We start from the raw sequence: 22,096 nt of genomic DNA, 5'->3' as shown, positions 1-22,096 counted from the left end.
ACTCAGAGACAGAAGAGAGGGAAGAGAGCATCAAGAGAGCAGAGAGAAATTTCCAAGACACACACAGAGAGACTCTGAGAGGCCAGAGAGAGTAGAGAGACACAGGGGTTCAGAGACAGGAGTTGGACTCAGGTTCAAGGGGCCCAACAGCCATGGACCAAAAGCAAAACACAGATCCATGCACCCGGGTCCAGGACTGAGGAGGCAGCCAGGGAAGTGAACACAGAGAGGGAGGGAAAGGGAGACAGAGAAGGGAAAAGAGGAGGTGGAGACCAGAGGGGGAGGCAGTGAGAAGGGGCAGGTAGAGGTTGCAGAGGTGGGATGCAGACTCTGAGTCAAGGGCTCTGCTGCTGCTGCTGCTGCTGCTGCTGCTGCTGCTGCTGTTGTGTGTGTGTGTGTGTGTGTGTGTGTGTGTGTGTGTGTGTGTGTGTGTAACACAACAATTCATAGCTCCATACAAAATGGCAGAGTCCTCTGGTGCTGAAGGAGACCCCACACCCTCCCTCTGCAAGATTGCTCTGAGCAGTGGAGGTGGAGGGGGGAGAACAGAAACAAGATGTGAGTTAGAGGAAGACTGAGATGGAGAAGAAATGACAGAGCCCTGACTGACATCAGAGGGAGGGAAAGTGAGAGTGGAGCATGAACAAGAGAGATGGACAGAAAACAGAAGGAGACAGAGGAGGAGAAAGAATATGTTGGAGGTGGGTGTGCAGAGGACAGGAAGAGGGAGGGCACCTCTCACTGCAGGAGGGACAGAGGTGCAGAGAGAGAGAGAGACAGGCTGTTGAGAAGCAGATGAAGGGAAAGGGGGGACAAAGCATGGCACCTGTCTCCTCAGAGACGCTGGACTGGAATGAACCAACCCTGTGGGGAGGTGGGGAGGAGGTCAGTGAGTGCTTTTTAGGGTGACCATGTGTCTCTCTTGTTTTAAGTACAATGAACCTATTCCATGCAACCATCTTCACAGGAGCGCTTACAATTGCTGCTGCAGGTGCCTGGTCACCTGGCATCCTCTGTGGGAATCGCCTTCACAGCCTGCAGCACAGCTCTGAGCATCCTCACCAGAGGCACATGCTTGTCCTTGGGGTGGATATGATTTTTAAAAACTGCCAAGTTTTTTTTTTCTGAGGCTTGAGAATAAGGTGAGGACCCAGCTGGGAAGCAGTATTTCTGATTAAATACAAGGTGAATATGGGAAGATGCAGTGGAAGGTGTGCCCTCCTCCAAAATGGCTCTGAAAGGTCATTGTGAAGGAGACGTTTGCAGCAGGTGACAGATGAGACATTCCTTGTGGCTGCTGGAGCCCAGGTTAATGTTCCTCTCTGTGAAATCAGGTAGTAGTGCTTCCGGGAACATTCCCAGCCTGGTACTGGAGGGGGAGAACTGCATTTGCCTGAGATACTGGGACCAGTCCTGTCCTTGGGAAGCTTACAGTCTCTCCCTGCTAACTGATATGCAAACTAGCTGATTACACTCACCCAGCACAGACCACCAAGTGCCAAAGACAAGGGCAAATTCAGAATCAGGGCCAGTTAGTTTATCAGGAAAGGCTACCTGGGGGAGGGGACTCATGAGTGGGGTGTAGAGGAAGAAATCCAACAAGGCATGGGATGGAGGAGGAAAATAAGAAGAGAAATTCCTTCTGTTGCTTCTGAAGCAGGATGAGCAAACCATAAGGCAGGCAGGAGACAGCTTTGCTGGCCTGGAATAAACAGCTGGATTGGGAACCAGCATGAAGGAGAGTGGAGAGGAGCAGATCTTATGGCCAGGGTGGGTGTTCTGAATTTGCTGGGAGATGTGTTGGGGCCCACTGGAGGGTGCCCTGAGATGTTTGGTCAGTGATGTGTATGCACCCAATTGTCTGGAGAAGTGTATACCCCAGTTTTCATGCCTTCTGTGTGTGTGTTTATTAAGGGGGAGAAGCTGTACATCCAGTTTGCTTTGTGTCAAGGGGCTTTGTAACCCCAGCTCTTGGCTTTCCATCTGTGTAGACTATTGGCACAGTGGTATGTTTGACTGATTTTGTTCAGTTGTGAGTCTCCTTGTGGTCACGTGTGACTGGTGTCTCAGTTTTGTGTGTGTGTGTGTGTATGTGTGTGTGTGTGTGTGTATATATATTTTTTGTCTGCTATAGGTGCAGGGAAGTGTGAGTGCAAGGTTGTTTATTGTGTTTGTTATGTGTGTGAGTGTGCATGCACATGTCTGCAGGAAGACTGGGGTTTTCAGTGAGCCCTGACTACCCAGCATCACTGTCTGTCTCTCTCCCTCCACTGGCTCCATCTGCCCTCGCTGAGGTCCTGACAAGGAGGCAGTGGTAAATTGGCAAAGAGCTATGCCCAGAGAGCCCAGAACTATTGTAAACCATGCAGTGATTGCACTTATGGGAGAAACCCTCATGAAGAACCAGAGGGCCAACAGACACAGAGTCCAGCGGGCACACAGTGCTCCTGGAGCAGACGCACTCACATGCCCACATTCACAGACACCCACAGGCCTGCCACATAAGAAGGACACACACACACTGCCTCATGATCTCCCTCTCTCCTCCCCTCCTCTGAGTCCTGAGGCCCTTTATCTCATCAGCTCCAAATACCCACCAGGTTTTGGTTTGCTGGGGCTGGGGTGCTCCCTTGGTCTTCAGAGACAATGACCATACAATTGCTCCCTTTCCTTGGAGGCTGTGTGTGTGTGTGTGTGTGTGTGTGTGTGTGTGTGTGCATGCACTCGTGCATGAGTCCCTTCCTTCATTCCTTCTCCAGGCCCACCCCCTCCCCCATCTTCTTTCCCTTCTCCAGGCTGACCCTGACTCCCCCCTCTCCACAAGCTGCCTCTACCCTGGGTTTCTGTATTTGCCTCATTCCCACATCCCTTCCAGAGTCTCTCCCTGCCTCCTGCTTTCCACACTTTCACCTGGATTTTATCTTTTCTCCCCCATACCTCTGCTATTGCTCCCTCCTGCTGTCCTGGACTCTGTAGCCTGGTTCCTCCAAGTCACCTCCATTTTGGCCTCCCCCTGCAGGTCCTCCTTCCTCTGTCTTGTGCTCTTCCCCTGGCTTCCTCCAACTCCCATTCCCATCTCTGCCCTAGGTGTATTTCTGCCCTGGCTTTTACTTGGACTGGCCTTTCTCCTATCAGGTTTCAGGAGTGGTCCTTGGCCTTTCTCCCAGCCCTTCCATGGGGGTTCTTCTGGCCCTTCCAGAGTTTCAGTTTGACCTGTTTTCTCCTCCCCCTTCCTGTTGTGAAGCTGCAGGCATTGCCTTCTGACTCCCAGTCTCTTCCAGGACTTCCCTGGTTGGGTGGCGGGACAGTAGTGAAGCAGGAGGTCTTGGGCTGAGCTGGAATCCAAGCCCTGTTCCTCTTCATGCAGCCTCTTCACCTGGACTCACTCACCTGTAAAAGGTGGGAAATAATTGCAGGGGTTGAAGGAAATAATTCCTGAGACTGTAGTGAGAATTAGCACTGTGGTAAGGATACAACATACTCAGCACATAGTAAGCATGCAATAAATATTAGCTCTTACTATTTGCCTTTCCTCAGTCTGCTCCCCTGTCTCCTTAGCCTGAAGTAAAAAATATGTTTGGAAGAGGGAAGAACTAAAGTAATAGACTGTAGAAGACAAAACTAAGTGTCAGAAATTTCATATGGTGGAACCTAACAAGTGCTCTAAGCTCTGAACACAGGAAATGCCCATGAGTGTGGACAAGAAGGGAGGGTGGCACCTGGACTGAACCACAGAACATAGGAAATCATGTGAATTGTGCACTGGACAGAGGAAATTCCAACCCAGGGAGGATGGAGGATGCCCAAATTCCAGCCTGCATTCACCTTTGGTGGTAGCGCTGACCACCCTCTGCCCGCAGTCATGAGACTGTGTCTGCTGGGGCTGCAGATGGTCTGGGAGTCCAGCTTCTGAAATACCTGGACTCCTGGAGCCTCAGACCCACTTCTTCCTCTCCCCTCCATGCGTGTTGTTAAGTGTGTGTGAAGAAACACACACACACACACACACACACACACACACACACACACACACACACTGGCACCCTGGGACTTCTAAAGGAAAGGAATGGCCCATTAGAGATGGATTCCCTCTAGCTGCCTCTTTCGCTGACACTAAACCTCACAGGCTAGTGTAGTGTCAGATGATGTCCCTCTTCAGGTTTCTTTCTCAGTTTTCTCCTTTCTCCAAGGGAGCAGAATCAGTGAGTCACACACTCTACTCTCTCTGTGCTGGGCACCCAGGGGAGACCCAGAGGGAGGAGCAGGGGCCCTGTCCTGCAAAAGCTCCTTGAAGTTGGTGAGATGAGGCTGAGACCTAACACAGGGAGGCACAGCACTGTGGGCGCTCTCTTGCAAATGTTTGTGAGATGAGTTGGTAAAGGGTACCTGGACCCGGGCCCATGATTCAGATGATAGGAGGCTGGCAATGACCAAAGGAATATGGAGAAAGACATAGAAGTCTAGTAGGTGTCCTAGGAGACAAGGAGAATGATACTCATTTATTTAGGAAAGATCAGGAAAATGGGGAGGAGAGGATCAGATAAGTCAGAACTCTCAGGAAGGGCATGATCTTTTTTTTTTCTATCTCTCTCTTTTTAAATTTAATTATTTTTTTTAAAAAAATCTACATCCAAGTTAGTTAGCATATAGTGCAACAATGATTTCAGGAGTAGATCCCTTAATGCCCCTTACCCATTTAGCCCACCCACTTCCTGCAATCCCTCCAGTAACCCTCTGTTTGTTCTCCATATTTATGAGTTTCTTAGGTTTCGTCCCCCTTCATGTTTTTATACTATTTTTTATTCCCTTCCCTTATGTTCATCTGTTTTGTATCTTAAAGTCTTCATATGAGTGAAGTCATGATATTTGTCATTTTCTGACTGACTAATTTTGCTTAGCATAATACCCTCTAGTTCCATCTATCTAGTTGCAAATGGCAAGATTTCATTCTTTTTTTTATTGCCGAGTAATACTCCATTGTGTGTGTGTGTGTGTGTGTGTGTGTGTGTGTGTGTGTGTGTGTATCACATCTTCTTTATCCATTCATTCATCAATGGACATTTGGGCTCTTTCCATACTTTGGCTTTTTCAATAGTGCTGATATAAACGTTGGGGTGTATGTGTCCCTTCGAAACAGCATACCTAGATCCCTTGGATAAATACCTAGTAGTGAAATTGCTAGGTTGTATGGTAGTTCTATTTTTAATTTTTTGAGGAATGTCCATACTGTTTTCCAGAGTGGCTGCATCAGTTCGCAATCCTACCAGCAGTGCAAAAGAGATCCTCTTTCTCTGCATCCTCACCAACACCTGTTGTTGCCTGAGTTGTTCATGTTAGCCATTTTGACAGGTGTCAGGTGGTATCTCATTGTGGTTTTGATTTGTATTTTCCTGATGATGAGTGATGTTGAGCAATTTTTCATGTGTAGGCTGCCATCAGGATGTCTTCTTTGGAGAAGTGTCTATTCATGCCTTTTGCCCATTTCTTCACTGGATTATTTGTTTTTTGGGTGTTGAGTTGGGTAAGTTCTTTATAGATTTTGGATACTAATCCTTTATCTGATATGTCATTTGCAAATATCTTCTCCCATTCCATCAGTTGCCTTTCAGTTTGGCTGATTGTTTCCTTCGCATTACAGCAGATTTTTATTTTGATGAGGTCCCAATAGTTTATTTTTGCTTTTGTTTTCCTTGTCTCTGTAGATGTGTTGAGTAAAAAGTTGCTGCGGCTGAGGTCAAAGAGGTTTTTGTCTACTTTCTCCTCAAAGATTTTGATGGCTTACTGTCTTATATTGAGGTCTCTCATCCATTTTGAGTTTATTTTTGTATATGGTGTAAGAAAGTGGTCCAGGCCCATTCTTCTGCATGTCACTATCCAATTTTCCCACCACTACTTGATGAAGAGCCTGTCTTTATTCCACTGGATATTTTTTCCTGCTTTGTCAAAGATTAGTTGGCCATACGTTTGTTGGTCCATTTCTGGGTTCTCTATTCTGTTCCATTGACCCGAGTGTCTGGTTTTTTTTGCCAGTACCATACTGTCTTAATGATTACAGCGTTGTAATACAGCTTGAAGTCTGGGATTGAGATGCCTCCTGCTTTGGTTTTCCTTTTCAAGATTGCTTTGGCTATTAGGGATCTTTTCTGGTTCCACACAAGTTTTAGGATTATTTGTTCTAGCTCTGTTAAGAATGCTGGTGTTACTTTGATGGGGATTGCATTGAATATGTAGGTTGCTTTGGGTAGTAGTGACATTTTAACCATATTTGTTCTTCCTATCCAGGAACATGGAATATTTTTCCATTTTTTTTTTTGTCTTCTTCAGTTTGTTTCATAAAGCTTTATAGTTTTCATTGTGTAGATTATTCGCTTCTTTGGTTAGGTTTATTCCTACGTATTTTATAGTTTTTGGTGCAGTTGTAAATGGGATTGATTCCTTGATTTCTCTTTCTGTTGCTTCATTGTTGGTGTATAGGAATGCAACTGATTTCTGTGCATTGATTTTATATACTGCAATATTATGGAATTCATGGATCTGTTTTAGAAGTTTTCTGGTGGCATCTTTTGGGTTTTCCACATAGCATATCATGTCATCTGTGAAGAGTGAATGTTTGACCTCCTCCTGGCCGATATGGATGACTTTTATTTCTTTGTGTTGTCTGATGACTGAGCCTAAGACTTCCAATATTGTTTTGGATAATAGTGGACATCCCTGTCTTGTCCCTGACCTTAGGGGAAAAGCTCTCAGTTTTTCCCCATTGAGGTTGATATTAGCATTGGGTCTTTCATATATGGCTTTTATGATCTTGAGGTATGATCCTTCTGTCCCTACTTTCTTGAGGGTTTTTACCAAGAAAGGATGCTGTATTTTGTCAAATGATTTCTCTGCATCTATTGAGAAGATAATGTCTTGCTTGTCCTTTATTTTATTGATGTGATGAATCACAGTGATTGTTTTGCAGACATTGAATCAGGCCTGAATCCCAGGTATAAATCCCCCTTAGTCGTGGTGAAAAATTTTTTAATGTAGTGTTGAATGCAGTTGGCTAGTATCTTGTTAAGGATGTTTGCGTTCATGTTCTTCAGGGAAATTTGTCTGTAGTTCTCCTTTTAAGTAGGGTCTTTTTTCTGGTTTTGGATTCAAGGTAATGCTGGCTTCATAGAAAGAGTTTGGAAGTTTTCCTTCCATTTCTATTTTTTGAAACAGCTTCAAGAGAATAGGTGTTAACTCTTCCTTAAATGTTTGGTAGAATTCCCCTGGAAAGCTATCTGGCCCTGGACTCTTGATTTTCGGGAGATTTTTGATTAATTCTATTTCCTTACTGGATATGGGTCTGTTCAAATTTTCTGTTTCTTCCTGTTTCAGTTTTGGTAGTGTACATGTTTCTAGGAATTTGTCCATTTCTTCCATATTGCCCATTTTATTGGCATATAATTGCTCATAATATTCTTTTATTGTTTTTATTTCTGCTGTGTTGGTTGTGATCTCTCCTCTTTCATTCTTGATTTTATTTATTTGGGTCCTTTCCTTTTTATTTTTGATCAAACTGGCTAGTGGTTTATCAATTTGCTAATTCTTTCAAAGAAACAGCTTTTGGTTTCATTGATCTGTTCTCCTGTTTTTTTTTTTTTATAGCATTAATTTCTGCTCTAATATTTGTTATTTCCTGTCTTTTGCTGGTTTTGGGTTTTATTTGCTGTTGTTTTTCCAGGTCTTTAAGGTTAGGTTAGCTTGTGTATCTGATACCTTTTTTCCTTCTTTAGGAAGTCCTGGATTGCTATATACTTTCCTCTTATGACTTCCTTTGCTGTGTCCCAGAGATTTGGGGCCGTGGTATTATCGTTTTCATTGGCTTCTGTGTACTTTATTATTTCCTCTTTAACTTCTTGTCTAGCCCATTCATTCTTTAGTAAGATGTTACTTAGTCTCCAAGTATTTGTTACCTTTCCAAATTTTTTCTTGTGGTTGGTTTTGAGTTTCATAGCATTGTGGTCTAAAAATGTGTACGGTATGATCTCGATCTTTTTGTACTTGTTGAGGGCTGATTTGTGTCCCAGTATGTGGTCAGTTCTGGAGAACGTTCCATGTGTAATGGAGAAGAATGTATATTCTGCTGCTTTAGGATGAAATGTTCTGAATATATCTGTTACGTCCATCTGGTCCAGTGTGTCATTCAAAACTATTGTTTCCTTATTGAATTTCTGATTAGATGATCTGTCCATTGTTGTAAGTAGGATGTTGAAGCCCCCTACTATTATGGTATTATTATCAATGAGTTTTTGTGTGTGTTTGATTAACTGATTTATATATTTAGGTCCTTACACATTTGGTGCATAAATGTTTATAATTGTTAGGTCTTCTTGGTGGATAGACCCCTTAATTATGATATAATTCCCTCCCTTATCTCTTGTTACAGTCTTTATTTTAAAGTCTAGATTGTCTGATTAAGTATGGCTATTCTGGCTTTCTTTTGCTGACAATTGGCATGATAGATGGTTCTCCATCCCCTTACTTTCAATCTGAAGGTGTTGTTAGGTCTAAAGTGGGTCTCTTGTAAACGGCATATGGATGGATCTTGTTTTCCTATCCATTCTTTCACCCTATGTCTTTTGATTGGAACATTTAAACCATTTATGTTTAGAGTGAGTACTGAAAGGTATGAATTTATTGCCATTATGTTGCTTGTAGAGTTTGAGTGTCTGGTGGTGTTCTCTGGTCCTTTCTAGTCTTTGTTGGTTTTGGTATGTATGTATGTATGTATGCATGCATGCATGTATGTATGTATTTTTCTTTTCTCCCCTCAGAAAGTCTCTGTTAAAATTACTTGCATAGCTGGTTTAGTGGTCACAAGCTCCTTTAATTTTTGTTTGTCCGGGAATCTTTTAATCTCTCCTTCTATTTTGAATGGCAGCCTTGCTTGATAAAGAATTCTTGGCTGAATATTTTTCTGATTCAGCACATTGAATATATCCTTCCACTCCTTTCTGGCCTGCCAAGTTTCTGTGGATAGGTCTGCTGCAAACCTGATCTGTCTTCCCTTGTAGGTTAAGGACTTTTTTTCCCTTGCTGCTTTCATGATTCTCTCCTTGCCTGAGAGAATCCTTGTATTTTGTGAATTTCACTATGATATGCCTTGTTGATGGTGGGTTTCTGTTGAATCTGATGGGAGTCCTCTGTGCTTCCTGGATTTTGATGTCTGTCTCTTTCCCCAGGCTAGGAATATTTTTCACTATGATTTGCTCACATAACCTTCTACCCCTTTTTCTCTCTCTTCTTCTTCTCGGACCCCTATGATTCTGATGGTGTTCCTTTTTAATGAGTCAGTGATTTCTCTAATCCTTAAATCATACCCTTTTGCCTTAGTCTCCACCTTTTTTTCTGTTTAATTATTCTCCATAAGTTTGTCCTCTGTATCGCTGTTTTTCTGCTCTGCCTCATCTATCCTTGCTGCCATGGCATCCATTCAAGAATGAAGCTCATTTACAACATTTTTTATTTCATCTTGACCAGCTTTTACTTCTTTTATCTCCACAGAGAGGGATTCTAATCTATTTTTGACTCCAGCTAGTATTCTTATTATCATGATTCTAAATTCTGGTTCAGACATCTTGCTTGTACATGTGTTGGTTAAGTCCCTGGCTGTCGTTTCTTCCTGCTCTTTCTTTTTGGGTATATTTCTTTGTTTCATCATTTTGAAGGAAGAAAAGAATTAATGAGGTAAAAAATTAAAATTAAAAAATTAAAATAAAAAAGTTAAAATTAAAAATTAAAACGCACACACACGCACACAGACACACACACAAATCAAATAAATGACACTAAATCCTAGGTGTGTTTTTGCCTGGGTATTGAGGGGCTCGATAGATTAGAGAGAAAAGAGAAAAAAAAGAGGAAATTGTTTGAAAATTTAAAAAAATGAATACACTGAAATAGAATAAAATGAAATGATGTAAGTAAATGGAATTTTAATAATTTACAAAAAAAGTAAAAAAAATATAGTTGAAAAAATTTTTAAAAATATTTTCAATAAAAATTGAAAATAAAAATAGAGATTTTCTCTTTCTGTATTCAAGAAAAAGGAAATACTCGAAAAAGAGAGAGGTAAAAAAGAAATTTAAATAGATGGATGAGTGAACAGACTGAAATATGATTGAAATTACTTTGTTTTCCACTAGAAGTTAAACTATGCAGCAATTTATATTCAGTACACTAAGCAGGCAGAGAGACTTGTGTTCCTGAAGAGCGAGTTTGGCCCATTTGTGCAGGGCTTAGTGTAATGGCTCTGATCTCCACTAGATGGCTCTGTTTATCTTACTGTGATGGATTGTTGTGGCGCTTGTGGGTGTGTATGCACATGCACAGGAGTGGTGAAAATGGCGTCACCCATCTACCCAGTCTCTAGTAATGGAACTCTGTCATCCCAGCTCAGCAATTGCACACCTGACCTTTGTCTCTGGCTTCAGTCCACTCCCTACTTTTACACCGTTTGTGACCAAGCCCCAGGCAGCACATCCATCCTGAGTTTTGTCTCAGATGCGGCTGTTTTTCCCATCCTCAAACTTCTGAGGGACTGTGGCTTTGCCCTGTTCTGCCTCTCTCCAGGAGAGTCTCACTGAGCAATGGCCAGGTGCTGGCTGCACCTAGGAATGTTCACAGGACTGTGCTACTGCTGATGCCCAGAGACTGTGGCTGGTGCTAGCCCTCCCCAGAAAAAGTTCATGTGATCATGTAGCAGCAGCATTTCAGGGATTATGGCAAGTCACAACACACATCTGGTACCAGACTTCACCCCAGCAACCTTGTTCCAGCACCAGCTAATGTGGTTGTTCTCCCGGGTCCACTGGGGCCTTGCCTGTGGGAAACCACCCAGCCTCTACCAGATGTCCTTCCAGCAGGGGAACTGCCTCTCCCATGTGGCCCAAAGACCCCAGACTTCACTCAGCTTCTGGGGATTCACCCATCTCATCAGAGCACCACCAGGTATCGAGCTATGGAGTTTCAGACTCTGCACTCCCCCTGTTTATAGAGTCTTAATGGAATTTAAACCCTCTCCTTTCTCCTTTCTCCCTTTTTTTGTTCAGTCCTGCAGCTGTTTCCACCTTTCTACTTTTTCTCCAGCTGCCTTTGGGAGAGTATTTTTCCTGTATTATCCCCCCACCCCCATCTCCATCTTCTCTCCACAGCTCCCTGCCCTTTGCTGCTTCTCTCTCCACCAGTTCACCTCTTGGTGCTGTGTACCTGCTGAGTTCTGTGATTCAGGTTGTACAGATTGTTGTGTTAACCCTCAAATCAGTTTTCTAGGTGTGCAGGGTGGTTTAGTGTTGATCTGGCTGTATTTCATGGACGCGAGAAATACTTCCATGCTGTTCTGCCATCTTTGCTCCTCCACCCCACATGGGTCTCATTTGAAGGGCCATTTGTGGATCACATGACTACTGAGGTGATTCTGAGGGAGAAGTTATCCCATAGTGGGAACAGTTGCAGGGCTCATGCACTGTGCGATCCTGTCCTATATGCACACGTGGTAGCTCCCTGGGTCCCTGCACTTGCAGTGATGCAGGCACATTGGTCATGGATAGGTCTCCTCTTTGAAGCCACAGATTGTTGGCTCAGGTGAGAGACATCGTGGAGGCCTTGCCACGCAAGTCACAGGTATGCTTCTCCTGGATGTGCTTTCTAGAGTGGGTCCTGGCCACCCTCCACCTGCTGCCCAGGGCCCCTGCAGCACCTGTGACTGCCCAACCTCTTATACCACCTTCTTCCCCTCCCCCACCAGCTCGCTCAGTTGGGGATGCTCAGGGAGCTCAGGGGCATCACTGTGGGCATCTCTATAGCACCTGAGGTGTGCCAGCTGTAGGCCTTGACTCCTGTGTGGATGGCCTGATACATTGGGATGTTGTAGTCATCTGGAATTCCATGGCACAAGCGCACATATGTAGGCCCCATGGTCTTTGTCTTCTCCCAGGTAGGTGCAGCCTGGGTCACAGCAACCACTGAGATTGGGGCTATCATGGCAGTGGCATGGCTGTGGCACTGGTGGCCGCAGAGAAAAAAGTGTGGCCTGGGCATGTGGCATGGACACTGGTGGGGAAAGGGGCAGAGACTTCAGAGTGGCTGTGTCTATTGTGAAGTGAGAGGCTGGGCCAGGGGCACAGTAGCAAGGGCAGCAGTGTTGCGGCAGACTCCTGGGTGGCAGGGAGAACCCAGAGCAGGTCCACCTGGAGGAGCTGGGCTTTGGGGACTGGGGCCTGGCTGGCAGTATTGGCACAGACTGGAATAGAATCCGCTGGGATATAAAAAAAGGGGAACTAGAGCTCAGTCCTGACCTGAAAAGGGTTCTGGGTATGACTCTGTGGTGGGTGGAAGGCATTCTTGAGGCTGCCTACCCCAGGGAAGTCCAAGCCTTGCTGGGGGAAGGCCATGGCAACAGTGTGCTAAGGAATATAGAGAATGTGGCCTTGGACACTGATGGGCCCCAAGGGGTTCAGTTGGAGCCAGGGGCACAAGCCCCAAAGGGCCCAACACTGGCCTCCCATACTGGGTAAACTGGCCTCCCATACTGGGTAAAGCTTAAAGCATGGCCTTAGGGCCCTCAGGCTGCCTGAGTACCTCTGCTGGACTATGGGAGGTAGGGAAGGAGGGATCCTGGGACAGTTTTATCACTACCTGGTAATTGTCTGGGGGCCCTATTATTTCCCCAACCACCCACCTCTACCCAAGACAGTGAATAGCACAGGGAGAAAAAGGTAAAGATTGCTTTTGTGACCTGATACAAGCATACACAGACCCTCCCCCTGCACTTCCCCTGAAGTAGATGCATATTTGGGAAAAATCCCAGCCTGAGGCAGAAGAAGATAGCCTAGGAATATTGCAACAGACACAAATGAAACCCCCAGGTCTCCCTTCCCCAGTGTTCTGTCCTGACATCGATCCTTCCAATTCCTGCCTGTCTCCTTTGCCTATACGAATTTTGGCTCTGTAGTCCTAACTGGGCCACTCATCCACTACCAAGCATAGCACCTGGAACAAAGGAGGTGCTTAATTAGTGCCTTTGGTCCATGCCTACTGGAGATATGTTAGGGCAGGGTCAGTGTGATTTGTAGGCTTTCCTCAGTTGGAGGTTCTTCATGACATCTGTAGAAGTTCTTTCTGTTCAAATTTCAACGTTCTGTCTTAGTATAGTTAGTATATACTCTGTCCCTGTAGTGTCCTGCTGCTACTCTTCTCTCCCTTCCCTCCACCTCCACCCCAGTGTTTTTTTTTTTTTAATATAGGTTATCATCAAATTGGTTTCCATACAACACCCAGTGCTCATCCCAACAAGTGCCCTCCTCAATGCCCATCACCCACTTTCCCCTCTCCTACACCCCCCATCAACCTTCAGCTTGTTTTCAGTATCCAAGGGTTTCTAATCATTTGCCTCCCTCTCTGTAACGTTTTTTCCCCTTCCCCTCCCCCATGGTCTTCTATTATGTTTCTCATGATCCACATATGAGTGAAAACATATGGTATCTGTCTTTCTCTGCCTGATTTATTTCACTTAGCATAATACTCTCCGGTTCCATCCACATCGCTGCAAATGGCCAGATTTCATTCTTTCTCATTGCCAAGTAGTATTCCATTGTATATATAAAGCACATCTTCTTTATCCATTTGTAAGTTGATGGACATTTAAGTTCTTTCTGTAATTTGGCTATTGTTGACAGTGCTGCTATAAACATTGGGGTACACGTGCTGTATAGCTTGGGTAAATTCCTAGCATCCACCCGACTGTTTAAGGAACCTAATTTAGGGTTTAGGAAAATCTCAGCACTATCAAGAGAAGACAGTGGTGCCCCCTTTCCATGAAACCAATGGCTTCTTAGGCCCATCATTTCTGCATTCAGCCCTTGGTCTTTAAGTAGGCCCCACTTTCTCCATCTCTGAGAAGTCTTGGCTTTTGTTTGATGATTAACGTTCTTGGAAATGTCCTTTGGTCATTGTTTCAGGATCTTGGAAGCCCTATGTTTTGAATGTCTAGAGCAGGAAGCTCTCTAGGTAGGAACTATATCTTTTTCTTTACTTCCTCCAACAAAATGCTCAATGCATGTTAAGTTAGAATATGCTATGAATGCTGGGTGACTGTGTCAGGAAATCCCTTGAGGTGAAGCTTAAGCAAATTCCCTTTTAGTTTTAATCCTGGAGTGAAGTGAATGCTGAATGAGGGAGTGGGGATGTGTGGTGCTGATAGAGGAACCTAGCAGGAGATTCTGAGAGGTGCCTGTGGTAGTGCTTCTATCCTTGTTTACAAGACTTCTTAGTGGCTCCTTAGCTGAAACTAGGACTGGCCTCCAAATCACCACAGGCTGGTACCACGTGGCTCCCCACACTGTCTTTCTGCCAACCAGGACCTCCCCCATACCTTGAAAAACTTGTTTACTTGTACATGCAGATCTTGGGCCAACAAAGTTTCCAACAAGTTCCTTTTAATCCCTCAGTCCACCTCCTTACCCATGCAGGGTCCCACTTGTCATCCTTTGCCCATTTCTAGCTTTCCTCCAGGATTCTGCCTAATCCACCTCCTTCACAGTTCCCCACCCTTCTCATGAGCCCTCCTCCCAGGCACACCAGCCCTCTGATGGCCCCGCCTCCTGATAGCTCTGCTTTCCTGAGGGCCTAGCCTCCCCACTGCCCTACCTCCCTGAGGGCCACCTCTAAAATCCACCTCAAGTCCTGACTCTGCTAGGCCAAGATCCTTTCCTTTCCCTTGGTTTGTCTTGCACTGTCTCTCAGGTCTTTCTCCTCTGATACAGAAACAGCACATGGGTAAGTAATTTCTCATGTTTATAGAGTTGACATGAAAACTGAGACAGAGGCAGAGAGGAAGAAGGCTTGGCACGAAGTGCAGTTGGCTGTGAAAGCCCTGTGGGGTTTGAGAAGAGGGTATTTTATGGCACCAGAGCTAGACAGTGGATTGGGAGATGGGGGTGCAGACCAGAGGCCTTGTGAGTTTGGGAAGGGCATGTGAGTTTCCTGGGGTCAGAGTGATTTGGAGGCCTATACTCTATTCTCTTCCAGACCAGAAAGGTTCTCAGCTCTGCTGAGGAAACTATGAAGTAGGGGAGGTGTATCCTGGGTGCTTCTCCAGAGTTATTCTCAACTCTTTGCCCTGCCCTCCTTCCTGGCCTTTCCTTTCTGACCTGGCACACAGCTTGCTTTATTCATCTTTGTCTTCCCCACAGGGCCCAGCACATAGTATACTTAAACATGTTCCTTGAATGAATGAAGATTCTTCTTCCTGGATCTGTTGTTTCCTTCATGTTTTGCCACATTTTCTCACTGGATATTCTGAGAATATCTGTGTCCTATCTCCTTAGGGAGGACATTGTTGTGGACCTTGCAGAACAGAGGTCTAGTATGATAAGGTTGTCCACCATCACCAGAGGGGATATGATTGTTTTCTTCCTAGATGTTCAAGGAGCTAGATATCTATTTTTACTGCTGAAGGTACCTCCCTGACTTTCTTATCTAATTGAAAAAAGTTGCCTGGTGGGGATTGATTATAGGCCAGGTCAGGCTGTAGGAGGCAAGATTACCAAGTTCCCCTGGGGTGTGGCTGCTTAGTGGTCTTTCAGTCACTTTAAGAAGGCTTCTCTGTGGTCCCACACATGTTATAAATGACTGCTAAATAACCTTGACATTTAATGTCTCTGTTATTTCTCTTGGATTCTATCAATTTCATGTACATGATAGGCATATTTCATTGATTGATAAAGAATTGGAGGAGAAGCCTGAAATAGGTCTGTCTTCCCGGGTTTCCAAGAGGATAAAGAGAGTTTGCTGTTATCTCAGAACATATTTGCAACTCTTTAACTTTAAAGGCCTTGGGAGTCTTAAACTATTCTCCACCCTCCACCCTCCCCAGTGCCATGTACACTATGGGCTGTACCCAGCACCAGAAGCCCAGATAATAGTATCCATGCATAAGACCTGTTTTATTGATTATATGTGGCAAATGTCGATTTCTAGGTTGTCTTTCTTGTCCCTCTAGCAGTTAGTTCTTGGGCAACTTCTCTCCATTATCAATTGATAGGTGTTATGTTCTTCTTGAAGAAGATTCATTTTAACATTAATTTAAACAAAAGCATGTGGAAAGGCCAATTCCTTCACATGTATGCACTAAATTGGCAAATATGATTTTTAGAATATATTTTCATTTTATCCTCCTCCTTTTTTTCTTGTATTATCCCAGAAATCACAAAGCAGAGTGGAGAATAGAAAGACCTGAGGAAGAGGGATAAAGAGTGTCCCTTAAATAGTGGTGTAGATTTGTTGCCTGAGCTGGGGTAAGGAGGATGAGTTTTGAGGGAGAAGTCATATGAATCTATATTTGAACAGGAACTCAGGAATTTGATGCAGGATACAAATTTCATATGACTCAGATGATCTAGTGTCTTTCCTACAACAAAAGAAAGCAAAACAAATTAACTTTTCAAGGCAGATAGTGACAGCGTGGAGCAGCTACCTAGGGCTATGAGAGGAAACAAGCACAGTATGTTGAGAGAGGACAGAGAGAAAGAGACAGCTGAGTACTTACGTGGAGGACACAAGGACACATTTAAAGATGTGAAGTAAGGTGACCAGAGAGAGTCAGCCTTTCCTAAGCCACCTTGTATGCAGTATATTACTGAGGGTATATATTGGGAGGAAGTACATGGAAGAAGGAGCCATAACCTCTGACCACTCACAACTGCTAGTACGAAAGTGGAGATAGGATGTAGTGTTGCATGGGATCACTGGATGGATATTCAGGATCAGATCCTTACAAGGAAAGGAAAGATCTCAGGGGAAAAAAAACAAAACTTCTTAACATGACTTCTTAGAAAAAATTATTGTGGATCAGTGCTCATAATAGACAAAGGTCATCCTATGTTGCAGGGTTTTATTTTGTTGTTTTGTTTTTGTTTTGTTTTGTTTTTAGAAAATAAGGTGGACAAGCAGATGGATTTCCTTCTACTGATTTCTCCTGAGAACTTTTTTTAGGTATTTCATGTTGACAGGATTCAGAGTTGGGAAGAAAGAGTGGTCAATTGTAAGGGAAGCAGAGAAGAAATTGATTTTAATCATTGACATTCATGTACCACATCACTTTCCAATCACTTAATTGTACACCCTTCCTGGATTTTCCAGATATCTTTGATTCCTATTTGGAAAATCTAATTTTGATTCTTTCTGGTAGCCCATATGGTTTTGGAAGACCTCTAGAAGCAGAAGTTCAGGCCTTTCTGATTTTCTCAGCCCAAGCTGAATATGTATCTTGAACTAATGTTTTCCTGGAAAACAGTTATACATAATGCCAAGTGGGGTAATTCTTCCCTCTTCTATGTGGTGTCCCAGGGTGACACATGATACACAGAAGATACTCACTAGTCTCATCCACAATGGAAAATGAGGTCCTTAATACTTTTACTCTGAAGCCATCTGGGATCTTGACATGCCATTGTCTTGAGCATTTATTTCTGATTTAGGAATACACTTCCTCATTTATACTTTATGTATCTTTTAGTTCTTTTGGCAGGTGGGGAAGTGTTCATGAAATGTAATCTACAATTTCCAGAGAGGGGAATTCTGTATTTGCCACCATTGTCTTGCACTGTGTGTAACTGAGTGCATGATAATTTGTGGGTAATGGTTGTGGTGATGATAATTAAGGGAAAGAAAAATGTTTCTTTTGCTTGAGCTTTTTTTTCCCACAAAGTATCACTGTGGTGCCTGAATTTGCAAATTTGGAATTGTCTTTGTATTCATTTACGTTTAATTGAAATCTCATCTTTAAATTTTTTTTAAATGTTTATTTATTTTTGAGACAGAGCATGAACAGGGGAGGGGAAGAGAGAGGGGGAGACACAGAATCTGAAACAGGCTCCAGGCTCTGAGCTGTCAGCACAGAGCCCGACGCGGGGCTCGAACTCACGGACCATGAGATCATGACCTGAGCCGAAGTCAGCCGCTTAACCGACCAAGCCACCCAGGCGCCCCTGAAATCTCATCTTTAATAGGTTGAATCCAGTCTTTCTCACTTGGGATTTTTGTGGTTTTGATTTGAGGGACCACCTGAATTCTCACTTTAGATCCAACCCCAAGTACACAGAATCCATCTGTATAGTATGTATACATAGTACAAGAAAAATGGAAGCAAATACAGAAAATTATTTTCTGGGAGTTCACAATATAAGAGCATTTTATGGATACTTCCCTATCCACCTGAAACCAGTGAAATCCTATTCTACACCCCATTCCATCAATTGACTATGGTCCCACTCCTCCATTCTGCAGGCCAGCCTTAAATGTAGTTATTGCAGTTTGAGTATTGTGTCATGTTGTCTAATGCCAAACAATTAGAGGACGTATTATACATATAAAGTAAAGCAGTGGAAGTAGTAAAACTCTGGGTTGTCTGTCTGTTCCATTGTCACACATTACAAGGATGACACTGATGTAAATCATGAATGTCACTGATGATGTACATTCTCTTGGCTGACTTAGGTTACTTCCTTTGTACTTTGACTTTGTTGTGGTGAAAGAGACTTGGACCTTAGTTCTTGTGTTAGATCTCTGATATCACCAAATTGGGCTGTATATCCCGAGGTACATCTTGGATATCACCAGTTAACTCTTTGCACCTCAGGCTTCAGCTGGAAAGGAAAGGAAAGCTAAAAACTTCATTAGACAAAAGCTCTTCTCCTGGGCTCCACCTCAGCGCTTACTCCTTCTACCCTGTTTCCTAACTGGGTTTTCTTCCAATGCAAAGTTCTAGGCCAGTAAGTTATGCCACTGGACATTAACGAGGAAAGAGAAAGGGGCAAGGAGACCATACTGGAGAGATCAGATACCTATCTGTAGCTGTGACCAGAGAAGTTTCCAGAAGGAGGGTCATACTGAATGGAGTTGGGAAGGAGCATATTCTAGGCAGAGGACAGTCTGTGTGAGAGCTGATGTAAATGCCAGCAAGACATGCATGTGTGGGGAAAGATTTGTGCAGTAGGAGCCACATAAAAGTTTAATAGTGTGAGTAAGTGGGAGAACAACAGTGAAAAGAAAGCCTTGGAAATACAATCTTAGAAGTTTGGACTTAATAGAGAGCAGGAAACTGCAAGTTGGTTGGGAGTGTGTGTGTGTGTGTGTGTGTGTGTGTGTGTGTGTGTGCATATGCGTATGTGTGTGTACAAGTGTCTTTATAGACTTGAAGAAAGTGTCATTTCCAGAAGGAGCACTCACACTTCAGTTATCTTCTGCATGTAGTGATCAGGAAGAATGTGGTTTAGGGCTTTATCCTGCTTCAAGGGCAACACTCTCTGGTGACTGCTGAGTGAATCTGAGTGAGAGTCTAGAGGATCTCTGTTTAGAGTTACCAACTTTATGGACCAGGAGGGTGGACTAGGGAGTATGGCAGGTGGCTGGCCCTGGATATGCAGTATTTGCAAACCATACAAATCTACTAGATAGAGGACTAGTGTGGACAAGATGCTAAGTGTCAAATGACTTCATGTCAGCTGACTTGAATTGAGGGCTAGGCTGGTGATTTCCAAATATCTGAAACCAGTGAGGTTCAGGTAGAATTCCTTGCATTTATTCCAAGTTTTTATGCAATTTCCCTGGATAAGATCAGGATCCTAAGAGGCTGCTTTGCCAACCCCCTTGTTTCTTAACAAAATTTGGATTTTCTTCCTTTTGAAATTAAAACAGAAAGGCAATCCTTTATCTTCTCTGTGGATCTCCCTATACAAATAGCATGTTCAGAACACCCATTATTCCTTCTCTCATGTTCATATTCCTTCATAACTTTAAACAAATAGCAAGGAGTCCAAAAGTAGCCATAGAGGTCTATATTCATGCCTTATGTTCATTGGTCTTTTCTCTTATTTCCATGGATGATTAATAAATACTAACGATGCTCAGAGTTGGTCACAGGTATGAGTCACCATGGGGGATACAAATGCCCATTTTATATATTCTAGTTGGTCAGATGTCTTGTTGTCAACAATAGCCAAGCCAGAATGATCAATCTGACATAGCTGAAATCTTTTTTCCAGCATCCCCCTGATGTTTTGCTTCTGAAATGGGTTTAGTCATATTTTGGAGTGACTGTTGAACTGATATTCTTCTGGTACTGGATCTTCTGGGTTAAGGATAAGAGGACATTGCCATTCTCTGGCAAACATTCCCAGTCTGCTCCTCATTGGCAGCCCAACCTGGAGAGCAAATGGCCAAGTGAGATAGGAAGCTTAAAAAGAGGTTTTTGTTAGGTGCACCTGGGTGGCTCTGTTGGTTAAGTGCTAGAATTGGCTGGGATCATGATCTCAAGCCCCATGGGTTTGAGCCCTGCATCAGGCTCTGTGCTGACAGCTCAGAGCCTGGAGCCTGCTTCAGATTCTGCGTCTCCCTCTCTCTGCCCCTCCCCTGTTCATGCTCTGCCTCTATCCATCTCTGAAAAATGAATAAATATTAAAACAAATTTAAAAGAAAAAAAGACAAGTAAAAAAAAAAAGATGTTCCATTAAACCACTCTCATTAAACTGGAGCAATCTACCCTCCTGCCCTTTTCTGTCCCAGTTGGGGTTGTCCTTTGTGACAGAAGTTTCCTAATGGTGTGTGCTGGCTGCATCTTGAAGCCATGAGTGATGGCTGAGGTTTGAAAAGCTCAAACCTGAAAGGAATTAGGTTGTCAGGGAAATTGCAACCATCTTCTTGCCATTGGGCTCCCATTTTAGAAAATGTCTGCTCCCCTGTCTGCCTATATTTCTTTACATAATGAAAATCAAGGTTTTATTTTCTTCTCTAGAATTCCCTAAGCTGCCCTGAAGATGGTTCTTTTTCTTCTTAAGAAGGAGGCAGTGACCAGAAAAGATTTGGAATAGAGTGGGGAAAGAATTGGATGATGAAAGAAGTCTCAAGAGTGTGACTTATATTTGGCATCTAGAGATCTATTATCCTGTATTTTCACTAAAAGCCAAGCAAAAAGAGATAGGCTAATGTTGTGGGCAGGATTTTACAAAACTTGTAGAATCTTATCTGGGAACTATTGGAATGGTTATGGGATGCTTTGGAATCTTTCTCGGCATCTAAAATGCCCTCAATTAGGTTTAGATTTTAGCAGGACATGATTTAGATGGAGCATTCAGATTTAATGGTCCCAGCACTTTTTTTTTTAAAGTTCATTTATTCACTTTGAGAAAGAAAGAGACAGCATGAGTTGCAGAGGGGCAGAGATAGAGGCAGAAAGAGAGAATCCCAAGCAGGCTTCTGATTTGGGGCTTGAACTCATGAAGCTGTGAGGTCATTAGCTGGGCCAAAACCAAGAGTTGGATGCTTAACCGACATAGCCACCCAGGCATCTCCCCCTCACCTACTTTTCTTTCTTTCTTTCTTTCTTTCTTTCTTTCTTTCTTTCTTTCTTTCTCCCTCTCTCTCTCTCTCTCTCTCTCTCTCTCTCTCTCTCTTTCTTTCTTTCTTTCTTTCTTTCTTTCTTTCTTTCTTTCTTTCTTTCTTTCTTTCTTTCTTTCTCCCTGCACTTCTAAGTGGCTCATCAGTATCTATTTGGGAGAGAGGGAAGACATCAGCAGAGTGTGACCTGTGCACAAAGGCAAGAAGTGGCTCAAATACTCCTTTAATAGCCATGCCTTCGAATTGTGTTTCTTTGTGGAGGTATGGTACTGGAGGAGAAAAAAAATGGTCTTTGAAGTAACAACAAACCAAGTTCAAATTCCAGCTCTTCTTTGTACTGGCTAAATGGTAGTTGCCTAATATCTCAGTCAGTAAGTGGAATGATAATACTTATGTTATTGTGTTGTTATGGGGGTTAAATGAAATAACATCTGTGCATTACTTGCAGCTCAACAAATCTGGTTCTCTTTCACCACTCTCTCCATGTATCCCTAATTCTTGCACATATACCTGGTAACCTTATTTGCCAGATACCATTTTTCTCTGTCTTCAGCCTCTGCATATGTTCCCTTAATGCCTCTAGAGTTCAAATCTAGCCCTGGTTTATTAGTGTGTATCAGTCCCACAAAATGTCAGAGTACGAAGTTTATATAACTGTACTTACATGAGGCAG

General features: G+C 43.5%; 2 protein-coding genes across 6 annotated transcripts in view; both read left to right on the top strand.

Annotated features, from left to right (window-relative positions):
* Positions 1–22,096, top strand: part of LOC128316363 (cationic amino acid transporter 3-like) — a 293,114-nt gene that overhangs the window by 132,538 nt on the left and 138,480 nt on the right. The window lies entirely within an intron of this gene.
* The window catches only part of LOC106977155 (cationic amino acid transporter 3-like), a 156,419-nt gene that overhangs the window by 117,139 nt on the left and 17,184 nt on the right, over positions 1–22,096 (top strand). Inside the window, exon 1 of one of the 5 annotated variants that reach the window (XM_053225972.1) lies at positions 14,451–14,805. The exons of the other annotated variants lie outside the window; for them this stretch is intronic. The gene's annotated coding sequence lies outside the window, so the exon portion shown is untranslated. Of the gene's footprint in view, positions 1–14,450; positions 14,806–22,096 lie in introns of those variants that run through there. 5 annotated transcript variants of the gene reach the window in all.

Source organism: Acinonyx jubatus, chromosome B4 (genome assembly GCF_027475565.1).
Source record: "Acinonyx jubatus isolate Ajub_Pintada_27869175 chromosome B4, VMU_Ajub_asm_v1.0, whole genome shotgun sequence".
NCBI lineage: Eukaryota > Metazoa > Chordata > Mammalia > Carnivora > Felidae > Acinonyx > Acinonyx jubatus.
This window is presented reverse-complemented; position numbering and strand designations above follow the sequence as displayed.